Source organism: Theobroma cacao, chromosome 7 (assembly GCF_053813885.1).
Source record: "Theobroma cacao isolate CCN51 chromosome 7, ASM5381388v1, whole genome shotgun sequence".
Taxonomy (NCBI): domain Eukaryota; kingdom Viridiplantae; phylum Streptophyta; class Magnoliopsida; order Malvales; family Malvaceae; genus Theobroma; species Theobroma cacao.
The window spans coordinates 8,460,902-8,474,456 of NC_142645.1; the positions used below are offsets into that span (position 1 = coordinate 8,460,902).

General features: G+C 31.3%; 2 long non-coding RNA genes across 2 annotated transcripts; one reads left to right on the forward strand and one right to left on the reverse strand.

The window, feature by feature from the left end:
- Positions 1-3,898: 3,898 nt before the first annotated feature.
- LOC18594302 (uncharacterized) lies at positions 3,899-4,584 on the reverse strand. Its single transcript, XR_016027407.1, has 2 exons — positions 4,304-4,584; positions 3,899-4,054 (listed from the first exon to the last, which is right to left on the reverse strand). It is a non-coding gene; the product is annotated as an uncharacterized LOC18594302 (long non-coding RNA).
- A 7,697-nt stretch (positions 4,585-12,281) lies between these two features.
- On the forward strand, positions 12,282-13,057 carry LOC148761621 (uncharacterized). The gene is made up of 2 exons (XR_016027527.1): positions 12,282-12,534; positions 12,638-13,057. It is a non-coding gene; the product is annotated as an uncharacterized LOC148761621 (long non-coding RNA).
- Positions 13,058-13,555: the final 498 nt, after the last annotated feature.

Genomic DNA, 13,555 nt, shown 5'->3' on the forward strand with positions numbered 1-13,555 from the left:
AGCAACTAATTTACTATATTTTGTAAATTAATTATCTTTTGAACTTCAAGTTTACATTGATTTGTGTAAGAATCAAAACTAGATAATGATAACACATTCCAAGAAATTTCTTTTTCCAACTGCTTATTTTCTCCCCTTAATATTGATAAGATTATTTCATCAAAATGATAATTGGCAAATATTATCGTGAATAAATCTCCTATTAATGGTTCTAGATATTTAATTATAGATGGAGATTTGTATCCAATATATATTTCTAACATCTTTTGAGGACCCATCTTTGTGCATTGTGGTGGAACAATTAAGACATATACTGCACATTCAAGAATTCTTAAATGGAAAATATTTGGTTTCTGATCATAAACCAGTTGTATAAAGAAGAATTTATAATAACTCATTGGCCTGATGTGTACAAGTGTTGTTGTATCTAAAATGGCATGCCCTTAAACAAAAATTAGGAGTTTAGATTTCATAAGTAATGACCTTGCAATCAGTTGGAAGTATTTAATAAACAATTCTACTAGATTTTTTTATGTATAAACGTGAGCAACAGGTTATTCAATAATTATTCCAAGTAATATGTAATATTCATTAAAGGCTTGATATATAAATTCACTAACATCATCAAGACGAATAGTCTTGATTACATAATTAGGAAAATGTATTCGTAAACGAATGGTTTAGGCAAGTAATTAATCTTGTGCCAATTTGTAAGTTGATAATAAGTACACATATGACCACTTAGTTGATGCATCTATTAAAATCATAAAATATCTAAATGGTCCACATGTGGATATATGGGTTCACATATATTACCTTGAGTACATTTCAAAAATGTAAAGGATTCAGTCCGAACTTTTGCTAATGATGGCCTTATAACTAAATTACCTTCAAAGCAAACAACACATGAGAATTTATCAAATTGAAAATCTTTTGGTTTTTCAATGGATGACCACATGAATTTTCAATAATTTTTTGCATCATTATTGATCTGAGATGGTCCAATTGGTGACACCGAATATTAAAATCATTAGTAAACTTCTGGTTCAGTATAATATAAATTTCAATAATTTTAATATTTGTGTAGTACAAATCAGAGAACAAATGTAATATAGAAGTATTAAATGTCTCTTTCGTTTTTTGTTTCAATATTTTCAACACCCATTTCTTACTTGATATAATAAATATAATATAGAGATATTAAGTGTCTTTTTCGTTTATTGTTTCAATATGATTTCCATTTAAATGAATATCTTTAAAATTTAATAAATTTTTTTGAGACGTTGAAAATATATCTTCTATTATAAACTTTGTTCCTCAAGGTAGTAAAACATTGGCTCTTCTGGAACCTACAATTAATCTTGTACTCCCTAATATTGTATTGACATTAGCTTTTTCCATTATCAAGTGAAAAAAATATTTCTTGTTTTTAAATATAATTTGTGTCGTAGCATTGTCTGCTAGATATAAATTTGCATCATTGATCTTGGATTCGATCAGATAAAATATCCATATTTTTCTTTAATAAAATAAAATTATTAATAAGAAACTTACAAGTTGATATAAGAGAACATTAAATATAAAATTTATTATTAAAACACGTAAAAAAAATCTTCCTAATAGACTAATGATAAAACACACCAACTTCTTAATAGAGTTATACTAAAACATACCAACTTCCTAATAGAGTTATATCAAAACACATCAACAAACTATTTAAGAAATTTCATTTTTGTGATTTCCATCACCAATCAGGTAATCAATTTATCCTTTTGGATGGGCAAAAAAAATTAGCAACATTCAAATGTGTTATATCAACTTGGCTATCATTTTGAACAAAATTTGTTTCGATATTTTTTTTCTCTATCTTGATAAAGTTCAATAAGATGTTTTAGAGTACAACAGGTACGTGACCAAAAGTTTTTCATGCTACATTAATAACAGATATTTTTTATATTCTTTTTATTTTGTCCACTTTTATATTTTTCTTGTATCTCTTTATTGTTCATTCGCTTGTGGCGGTTAAATGTGTTCTTATTATCAAAATAATGATTAGTGCAACCACCGCGATTGCAAAAATTTTGATGATCTCTTCCACGTTCATGATTATGACCATAATCATGACCATAATTTTAAAATGATGTGGCATTCACTTCAGGGAGTGGAGTAGAACCAATTGGACGATATTCATGATGTTTCATCAATAGCTCATTATTTTTTTTAGCCACAAGAAGACATAAAATTAGTTCAGAGTATTTCTTAAAGCCTTTTTCACGGCATTACTGTTGTAAGAGCACATTTGAGACGTTGAAAATAGATAATATAACTTTTTACTAACATATTAGCATTAGTCACATTTTCTCCATACAATTTTAGTTTAGAAATAATTTTAAATATTATTGAGTTATACTCACTTACAGTTTTAAAATATTGCAATCACAGATGCATCAAATCATAATGAGCTTTTGATAGAATTTTTATTTTTTGGGGTCATATCTTTCCTTTAAAATTTTTCAAAGATTGACTATATCTTTTACTGTGAGATAAATAATTTTTACTCTTTCATGGAGGTGATGGCGGAAGAAAATCATTGCTTTTACCTTATCCTGATTGGATGCTATTTTGCTTTTTTGATTGTGTCTCCAAGACCTATAGCATCTAAATGAAATGCAGAATCAAAGATAGATAGTTCTTGCGAGTAACATCAAGGGCTATATATTCAAGCTTTGTAGGATTTGACATGATGATAGGTTAAAAGAAAAACATAGTCGTTAGTATTATACAAAATATCATTTTAAGCAAGCAAAATACTAAATTGGCTGATGAAAAACAATTAAAATTAGAAATTTAACTAATTATAGATTAATAAAATATGGACAAAACAATAAAGCGACAATGGACAATAATTGAATAAAGAAAAATTGAACTTCGACTTTGAGATAATCATGTAACCTAAGTGATACCAAAGCTTGAGATATTAGAGAACGAGAGATTAGATAATCGTGTTGATAACGTGCTATAGAATATAATTTGAAAAAACAACTATGAGAGAAAGTATTTAGAGGGAATAAGAAAATTTTATTCAAGTATATATTTAGAGGGAGTAAGAAGATTTTATTCAAGGTTGTATTTACAAATAAAGTGAGGGGTTTATTTATAGACTAATAACCCCTTATCTAGATAGAAATTACAAAATAAAGATAATACTTAGAAATTAGATGGATGGATAAAATCTGAATTTTAATACAATCTAATCTACATTCAAATCTAAATATACAAAACAAAATGGATATTCACACATATATTTATAACAATATTATAATTTTTTTGGTTAACTTTAAAAATAAATTTTATAATTCTCGGGTTTATGTACGAATTTTGGATTTGGAAGTTTAACAGCGCTGATTTCAAAAGTCAAGGCTCCATTTGGTTGATATTTTTATTATTTAATTTTAATTTTTTTTATAAAAAATAAATAACAAAAATATGAATCAAAAGGAACCTAGAAATTACTTAACAAGTCATAAAACGTCACATTTGTATGCTAATATTTATATAAATTATACTTTCATACACGGTTTACCGTAAAAAGAAAAAAAACGGCTTGCCACTTAAGAATTCGAACTTAAAATCACCTTAGTAATCATGCAATTTCTTACTAAACAGCTTCTAGTGATAATTAGCTGTCTACATTATTACAATTAACCACAAGACTAATGCAAACAGACAAACCTAACATCAACATTGCCAACACCAACATAGCACAAAACAGACAAACTCTTTTATCTTTCTTAAAACACTCCAAGAACAAAGTACACAGTCTCCCCAACTAAAAATAACCCTTCAATCGGCTGCCTTATGTTTCTCAGCAGTGCCATCATGATCATCTATTTCTCCATTTGTTTTCTTTCCTTCATTCATGTTATTACTTGAACTGTGAAGAGAATTGTTGATCCCCTCCATCATGCTCCTATCCATGGCCTTGGACCTCCCTCTGTTGATTTGTGGTGGCTTCCCGGACCTAGTCTTTGGTCTTGGAGGTTTTGCACATTCTCTGATGACCAAAACAAGGTTAATCATTATGGGTTTTGGATTATTTTTAATGTTCCAGTTCCAGAATCAAGAGATTAAGCTACCATATGTCACAAAAGATAATTACCATATCCTTCTGGAATTGGACTACCAGTGATCTACTTACTCATTTCTAATAGCCTAATAACAATCAAATTAACCGAAGTAAAAAGAGAGAGAAAAGAACGAACATTGAAATTTGTGAATCAGAGGAAAGAAATCATTAGCTTACATCACCAATGTCTTCTTCTGATAGGTTCTGAAGTGTGGTGTTTGGAGCCAGGTTTTTGGCATAGAAAGAGAGCTACCCAGGAGAAGAGCCATGGAGATGGAATTTCTCCTTCTGCTTTGTGATCTTCAAGGGAAGCCCAAAATGAAAATAAATACAGTTGAAGTGGAACATTAATTAATGCTAGTGGTACAAAATTAAACTTTTATAGGCTAGTCTTTAATGCAACTAGACTATGGTCCGTGGCTTTCTATCTGTTTTTTGCTTTCCCTTTCTACCTTTTTTTTTTTTTTTTATGCCTTCCACGTGGTTAGAGGAGGAAGCTTCAAAGGGACTTCCTTTTAAGTATGTTATAGATTAAAGTTAGTTCTAGTCTTTTGTCTTGTTTAATTTGTTTGACTTACTTTTGTCAGTTCCTACTTTTTTCTCACTGGACCACCGCAGTCACAACATGCTGGTTCTATCATTGAATGGAACCAAGAAGGAGACCAAGACTCTAATAAAATAGCAGGCGTTTTACTTTTTTTTTTTTTGTTATTATTGTTTCATTAGAGATTCATTGAATGTTGTTTTCTGTGAATACCACGTTAGAATTTTTTTTAAATTATGGAGGTTTAATGTGACATTATTTTTTTTTTCATTTTTTATTTATAAGCTGAAATTAAGTTTTGGGATTTGGACATCAAAAATTGAAATTCTGAATTAAAGTTTCTCAAAGAATTGCAATAAAAAATGATAAAAAAATCTTTATAAAATCGTTAAACAAAATTCTGTGCTTTTAACTATTCCAATCATTTCTATATAACAACATTTTTTTTTGGAAAAAAGAAATTATTTTAAGCTGAGTAAAAGAACTAGTTAATTAATAATTATATATATATTTATGTGTGTACGCTCAGGTATATATGCATAAACAATTTAAAAAATATCATCGAACTAATCCCCCACAAAAGCCAAGCACAAAGAAGTGGACGCATTCAATGTAAAGGTGGGCGTATTTTGTGAAAGAAAAGGGGAAAGAATAAAGAGAGATGATGTTCCCATCGTGTGGAAGGTATGATTTCAACTAGTAAAGGAGGATCCATTCAGCACTAATTGAAATGTTCCTTTCCAAATACATCCTTTAATTTGATAAAGTTATTGTGTAACTTATATTAAACATATTGATGGGATAGTGTGTTGATTTTGAATTTATACCATATGAGTAAATTACACTGACCCATCAATATTCTTTCCTCACATCTCCTTTTCCGTGATGTCAATTTTGACCAAAACTCTTTACGGTAAACTCAAACTCAATTAATTACCTTCATTTGGATGGTATTTTTTTATTTTTTAATTTTTTTATAAAAATATTAAATATATCAACCAAACAAAATATTAATTTAATGTAAATCAATGATAATTTTCGAACTGTGTTCATTCCTTCCTATTCCCGAAAAATCAAAGTGGCATGACAAACTTGAACTGCCTAAGTAAAAATATGCATTCACTAAGATAAATATGTCATTTGTTAATTTAGAAATAACAACTTTGTGATCCAATTGCCATCATCATAACTTTATGTGAATGAAGAGCCTGGCCTAATTGTCCTAATTCATCAATAAGATTTGTTTTGTTATGGGAAGGGGTCTAAAGGGTAATAAGGTTCTTATCAAAATATAAACTATCAGCAATCACCATGCCTTGGGCAAAAAATGCAGTAAATTTTGCATTGCAATCTTAAGAACAATATTTAAAAAAAAAAACAAAACATGAAAAAATTAAAATAATAATTATAATTAAATAACTTTCAATATATAATATAACTATTACATGTAACAAAAAATAAACACTAAACAAATCAAAGAAGGAAATCTAGTATTTCTCACACAATTCACGTTGGTTAAACTGTCCACCCTTTTTTTGTTAGAAGGGCGCATAGGAGAGAAAAGATTGTGTTCCAAACTTAAGCAGATTCGGATGATGAAGAAGACTAAAGAGCTCATTTACTGCAAAAGTTGTCTTCAATCATGACCAAAATGAAAGCAGCCGTCTGCATTATTGCTCGATAATGAAAATGGTACAAAAATTGGCCTGTGGGGCAAACAATTCCCAAATGATTGCCTGCTTTTCCCAATTGACCGACAGGGGATTGCTTTTTTTTATCTTCTTTTTCTTTTAATTAACTTGCCTCTTCTCTTTTTCCTTTTGTCTTCTTGCTGCACTATCTAATTAAAGAAAGTGGATTTCAGAGCTGGAGTTATCACCTCAGTCATCCATGTATGGTTGATGTTTCTGCCATTATTGTATAGAATTAGAAAGAAACATATACAATAACATGCTGTTGAAATAGGACTTACATTGAAATCCACATCAGTACATGCTATTAGCCTTAGGACCATATGTGACCATTTTGCATTAAGACAACTAGTCTTCTATCAAATTATGATAGCTATACATCTGTGAATGACTTAAGTGATGATTAACATGTATTCTTGTGCCTAGCTACTGATCAAAACTTACTTGTCAAGTTTTGCTATGTATATAAACTAAGTCAATGCATATAAAAAATATGAAGCTTCTGTTACTCCAAAAACTATCTTTCACTTGCTTTGCTTTCTTTTGCATCATATATCTAGCAAAGCATAACATGGTATCAAAGTGTTAATGATCTTAGAGGCCTGTTAGCAAGCTTAAAAAATCTTCATAGCACACAAACAACCTTCCATTCAACAAAGTATGGCATCAAGTGGCAGTACAGCATTTCCTTTGAAAAGCACTAAGAGAGCCTGTGAAAAGCTTGAATTGATCCATTTTGATGTTTGTGGTCCAATGTTCATTGATGACTACACCAAGATACTTGGATTCATTTCATTAAGCTTAAATCTGATGTGTTTTCAGTATTTAAGAAGTTCAAAGCCTTTGTTGAGCTTGAATCAAGGTGCAAGGTGAAGTTTTTAAGAGTTAACAATGGAAGGGAGTTCACTTCAGATGAGTTTGAAGGGTTTTTATCTACTATTGGTATTAAACATCAATTCACTGTTCCATATTCACCTCAACAAAATGGAGTCTGTGATCGAAAGAATAGAACAATATTGAATATGGCTAGGTGCTTGCTGTTTGCAAAATCAATGCCTAAGCATTTTTGGGTAGAAGCAGCAAATACTGCTGTTTATCTACAAAATATTCTTCCAACAAGGGCTTTGGAGAAGTTAACACCGATGAAGCATGGTATAATGTCAAACCTATTGTTGACCATCTCAAAGTCTTTGGATGCATCTGTTATGTGCATGTTCCATAGGCCAAAAGAACTAAGCTAGAACCAAGAGCCAAGTTAGGAGTTTTTCTTGGTTACAGTTTGCAATCCAAAGGTTATAGGGTGTTCAATTTAAGCTCCAAAAAGTTTCAAGTAGCAAGGGATTTTAAATTTGATGAGCAAGCTTATTGGAACTGGAAGTCAAAAGTGATTGAGGCTTCAAAAGACAAGCTGCTTGGTCCAGGGACATTACCAGAATTGGTTTAAGAACCTTTGAAGATCCTAATGATGAAGAATTTACCGTTAGGGGCACTAGGACTCTAGAAAGCATCTATGACAGATGCAATATGGCCATTACAGATCCTACAAGTTACTTAGAAGCCAAAGAATTAGTTCACTGACAGGCTACCATGAAGGAGGAGCTAAGTGTGATTGACAAAAACAAAACTTGGTCATTGCTTGATAGAACAGATTCTATGAATGTCATTGGCACCAAATGGATTTTTAGAACTAAGTTCCATGCTGATGGCTCAATCAACAAGCATAAAGCTAGGCTGGTTATAAAAGGTTATGCTCAATGACCAGGAATTGATTTTACTGATACATTTGCACCAGTGGCTAGATTTGAGACAATTAAACTTTTGCTTGCAATAGCTGGTGGTTTTGGTTGGGAGGTTCATCATCTTGATATCAAATCAGCATTCTTGAATGGAGTCCTATAGAAAGATATCTATGTTGAAATACTTGAAGGGCTGAAAGTTAATGATAGGGTCAACAAGGCCTGTAGTTGCATAAGGCCTTGTATGTTCTCAAACAAGCCCTTAGGGCCTAGTACAGCAGGATGGATAGCTATCTAGAGTCAAAAGGGTTCTACAAGAGTGTAAATGAACCTACACTTTATGTCTTAAAGGTTTAGGATCAAGTAAAGTTGATGATTTCTTTGTATGTAGATGATCTGTTTGTTACAGGTCTTGGAAGAAAACTAATAACTCAATTCAAGGCAACCACAAAGACTGAGTTTGACATGACTGATTTAGGAAAAATAAGGTACTACTTGGGATTTCAAATTGATCAGTTTGACCAAGGTATCTTCCTTTATTAGAAAAACTATATTGCTGCAGTTTTGAAAAAGTTTAACATGGAGAAATGCAAATCAGTTGCAACTCCAATGGTTGTAAATGATAAATTCAACGATGCTAACTCTTATAAACTCATTGATCCTTCTATCTACAGAAGCTTAATTGGTAGTCTACTTTATGCACGTGGATCAAGGCCTGACATCATGTTTTTAGTGAGTTATCTCTCAAGATTTATGCGAACTCCTTCTGTTTAGCATCTTTCAACTGCCAAGAGGATTTTGAGGTATTTGCAGGGCACTCTTGACCTTGGCTTACACTTTAAATACTTGAATGAAGTAAAATTATATGGTTACAGTGATAGTGATTATGCTGGAGATGTCAAAGACTTCAAGAGCACCTCTGGTTATGTGTTTTCTTAAGAAGTGCTGCATTTAGCTGGAATACTAAAAAGCAAGAAGTGGTAGCTCAGTATACTGCTAAAGCAGAATATATTGCTACTGCAGCTACAATAAACCAAGGAGTTTGGCTCAGAAAATTGCTTCTAGATTTAAAGTTTAATCAACAAGAAGCAACTGAATTGTTCTTGGATAGTAAATCAGCAATTGCTATTGGCAAGAACCCTGTAAATCATGGCAGAACCAAGCACATAAATGTGAAGTTCCATGCAGTTCGAGAAGCAGAAAAATTGAAGGAAGTCAAGTTCAGCTACTGCAATTCAAATAAGCAAGTAGCCGATATCTTCACCACGGCATTACCAAAGGAGAGGTTTGAAGACCTTAGATTGATGCTAGTGGTTTGCAAAGCAAGTCCTAAGGAGGACTGTTGAAATAAGACTTGCATTGAAAACCACATCAGTGCATGCTATTAACCTTAGGACCATATGTGACCATTTTGTATTAAGACAGCTAGTCTTTTATCAAATCATGATAGCTATGTATCTAGTGAATGACTTAAGTGATGATTGGCATGTATTCTTGTGTCTAGCTTCTGATGAAAGCTTACTTGTTAAGTTTTGCTATGTATATAAACTATGTCAATGCATATCAGAAATATGAAGCTTCTGTTATTCCAAAAACTATCTTTCACTTGCTCTGCTTTCATACTCATCATATATCTAGCAAAGTACAACACATGCATGGCAGTACAACCTTGCTCCAGTATGCAAGTCTATCCAATTCAGCAATTCTCATAATATCATTACACAAGATTAAAACTGAAATGCATTTACTATAACTAAACTAACTGCAGCTTTTACAAGTAATATCAAATGCAATTAACCACTGAATTACACTAATAAAAACAAACAAACCTAACATCTGCATTACCATAATAAGAACAACAGTCAACCACTAATTTCATCAGACCATAACTTTCTTACAAGATGCTATATGCATAAGAGCCCCTCTTGAAACGACCTTAATTAGTCAGCAGCCTGATGAGGTTTCTCTGCGGTGCTGCCATGGTCATCTACTTCTCCATCAGTTTTCTTGCTTTCCTTTTTATTCTTTGGTCTGTGAATAAACATCATCCTCTCTGTCATGCTTACACCCCTGGTCGACGGGACTTGTTTGATTTGTGGTGAATGCCCTGAACTAGTTTCCTTTCTTGGAGGTTTTGCACATATTCTGATCTCAAAGTAGGAAAAACAACAAGAAAACAGAGAATTAATTGTTAATTAAGAAATTAACTTGTCTTAACAGATTACTGAAGAAAATAAATTTTGCAAATTATAAGAAATATTGGCTTACATGGCCGTTGCTTTCTTCTGGTAATTAGCCTAAATTTGGATGTTTGGATCAACGCTTTTGGCAAGGAAGACTCAGCAACAGAACCATCAATTAGCAAATGGAGAAAAATCCCTGGTTCTTTGTTTCTATATTTTGATCTTCAAGGTGTTGGAGCCTCAATTAAAGGTAAAAATTTGCACGTCATTCAAAATTTTCAAGCTGTAACACATATAATGGTCTTGCTTTTTCCTGCTGATTAACTTCATGCCATCAGTGGACTGCGAGCGGTGTCTTTCGTGACCACTTTGGAAATTGAAAATGCAGTTTTTTGATCAAACTTGAAAGCTGTTCTACATATAGAGTAAAATTATGAACTATTTATTGGAATTTGTCGATAGCATGGGATGAGGGATTTCGTAAGGTGATGTTGACTATATATAACAAATCTGCTACACAGTTGATTCAAATAGAAAAAGATGAATTAAATACTAATCCAATCATTTGATAAATTTTCTTGTAAATGTGACTTTTTAATATCCTGTTGGTACGAAACTTCTCCAGGATCTTCTTAAAGTTAGTGCTTCAATTTTATTAAACAATATGAAAATTTCATTCCACGTGTTATTTTGACATAAGTGTAAAATTTTTATTTCTTTCTAAAAGAAATAATGTTTTTGATTATAGTTTAATTTCTCTTCTTGACTCTTTTCAGTTTTGTTAGTCCTTTCTTTCTGCTCTAACACGACCGACCTCATGCATAGTATTAGTTTGGTAGTCGGGTTTTTCATCCCAGACATGACTGATTTCTTTGGCTGCATGCATTGAAATTGATTAGAAAAAGATATATCAGCATGTTCATTCAAATGAAAAATAATTATCATTCACTTCAACTAAAAAAGAAAGATACATTTAAATTCCATATTTTCATTTCAGAACGATGAAATGGTAGTAGTTTCTTTTAGTAAATATTGGGTTTATCACTTAATCTCTGATAGGATTACCGTTCTTTAATTTGTAATTAAATTTTGTGCTGAATGATAAACTTTTTATTTGTACATTTGATGAATTTCTTTTAAGGATATTTAAATGACATATAATATTATGAATCAGTGATAATTAAGTTAAGTATGATATAGTATAATTATGAATTTAATTTTGGATATAAAAATGTATAAAATTTTTATTTTATATAGTCATTTATATTGTTATATATGATCTATTTCAAATCTACCTTTATTGTTTAACAAGAACAAAGATGAGAGAAAATGGGCATAATCATTGAAATTACATAAAGGAAATCAAGTAATGCAGCACTGAAGACATAAAAAAAGATTTGCTGAAGAAAAAAACAAAAGTATATACGTTCTCTCTTTTGTTTACCCCGAAGGACTAGCATCACCAAAAAAATTAAAATCTTGTGTACTCCATGTTGAATGCGGGCATATTACTATCAAGCATTTAAGAAGGAATAAAGAATGTGTGGAAGGTAATAATATCAATTATTGATTCCATCCTCCTATATACACTGTCTAGACTCTAGAGAATACGTTCGACTGCATCCTGTAATTAGGAATTAAGGAAGAAAAATGTTGGTGAATTTTACCCATTAATTCCAAACAAGAAAAGGAAAAGGAACCTTATACCTTACAACTATATACTGTGTCAAGTAAATCAAGTTAATGTTTAGTCATTTTGTAATTACTTGTTAGTTTTGGTTGGGGGTGCTGAAGGTCTATAATAAGAGTAGAAAAAACAAAAATGCTTGATTTGAGGTGACGTTTATTGAAAGAATTTTCTCTCAAGAGACCAATAAATTAGGGTCCCATGACTTGAGGATAAGGTGCGTTCAAGTATTGCCATTGAAAATAATAATAAATCTTTATTTATTTTTTATGGCTGACAATAAATTAATTACAATCGAGTTTTTGATCAAAAGTCAAGTCGTCGACCGAAATGAAAGTTCAAATGAGGCTATTCAACCAGGCTGAAGCCCTTCTAGTCTCTGCCCATCTTCAAACGTAAACGCATTTTAAACGATGGCAGGAAGAATTTTTCAAAAGCTTAATTACCAGCCATCCTTTGCAAAATTCCCAAGTCCACATACTGCAGCTAACAATGGGAATAATCAAAAAAACAATTGGTGAATATAGGCTTCGTTGCCGGAGCCGGGAGAGAAAGAAAAAAACAAACGCAAGATCTGATTTGCTCTTTTTATCTCTGTTTCTCTGACTCAGACGTACGTTTACAGACGAAACCTAACTACCAACATCTCTCTTTTGTCTGTTTGTGACAGTCTACGTTTGCAATCGACCACAAAGCGGTTATGTCTCCGACCCGCCCCCGGTAGGAAGGTTAACATCGGGCCCACGTCATCGACTGTTCCAAATTAATATTTTCGTATGTTTCTTGCCCCAAATTCAAGGGAATACGTGTTCGTTGATTTTGCCGTTGATGGTGGTTCATGCCGTTTAACATTCCCCATCCGATGGACCGAGTAAACCCTGAGGATCCTTCCGTTTCCGTTTAAAAACTACAGCACGTAATATTTGGCGGGGATTTGGGCTCTGTAATTTTCAAATCGTTTATTAATAAATAAGATTGATGAGATTGTATGATTGCGATTTAATGCTTTTTTTTTTTACACCGAAATTGTAAGATTGACATCTCAATGAAATATATATGCAAAACAATTTTATATTTGATATTCTGTTAATTTAATATTTATATATTATTAGCTAATAACGGAATATCAACTCATAAATATGTACAAATAAAAGTTCAAAAGTTTTGTAAAATAAATATTCTTTAGTTTATAGTGTTTATTTTTAAAGTTTTATAATTTTAAATTTTAAATTTATATTTGATGCATTGTCAATTTATAATATTATATATACTATTTTTTAATTACATATTAAGAAGAAATTAAATTTTGAATAATTTAGAAATTGTATAACTCTATATTTGTTTACATCATATGCGTTTTAATTATACAATTAACTGAAAATCTTATTAATGATAGAATTTCAAGAAAGTTGTAAAAGATGATTTTTTTTTAAAAAAAAATTTAATCTCGTAGGTTTTAAATCCACATATATATCCAATAAAGAAAGACTTGAAACGAATATGAGCGTCCTTGACTTAGTTTCTAATGGCGTCGGACATTTTTTACCATAAGGGAAAGGGAAAAATTGTAATTTCCATACCTTTATAT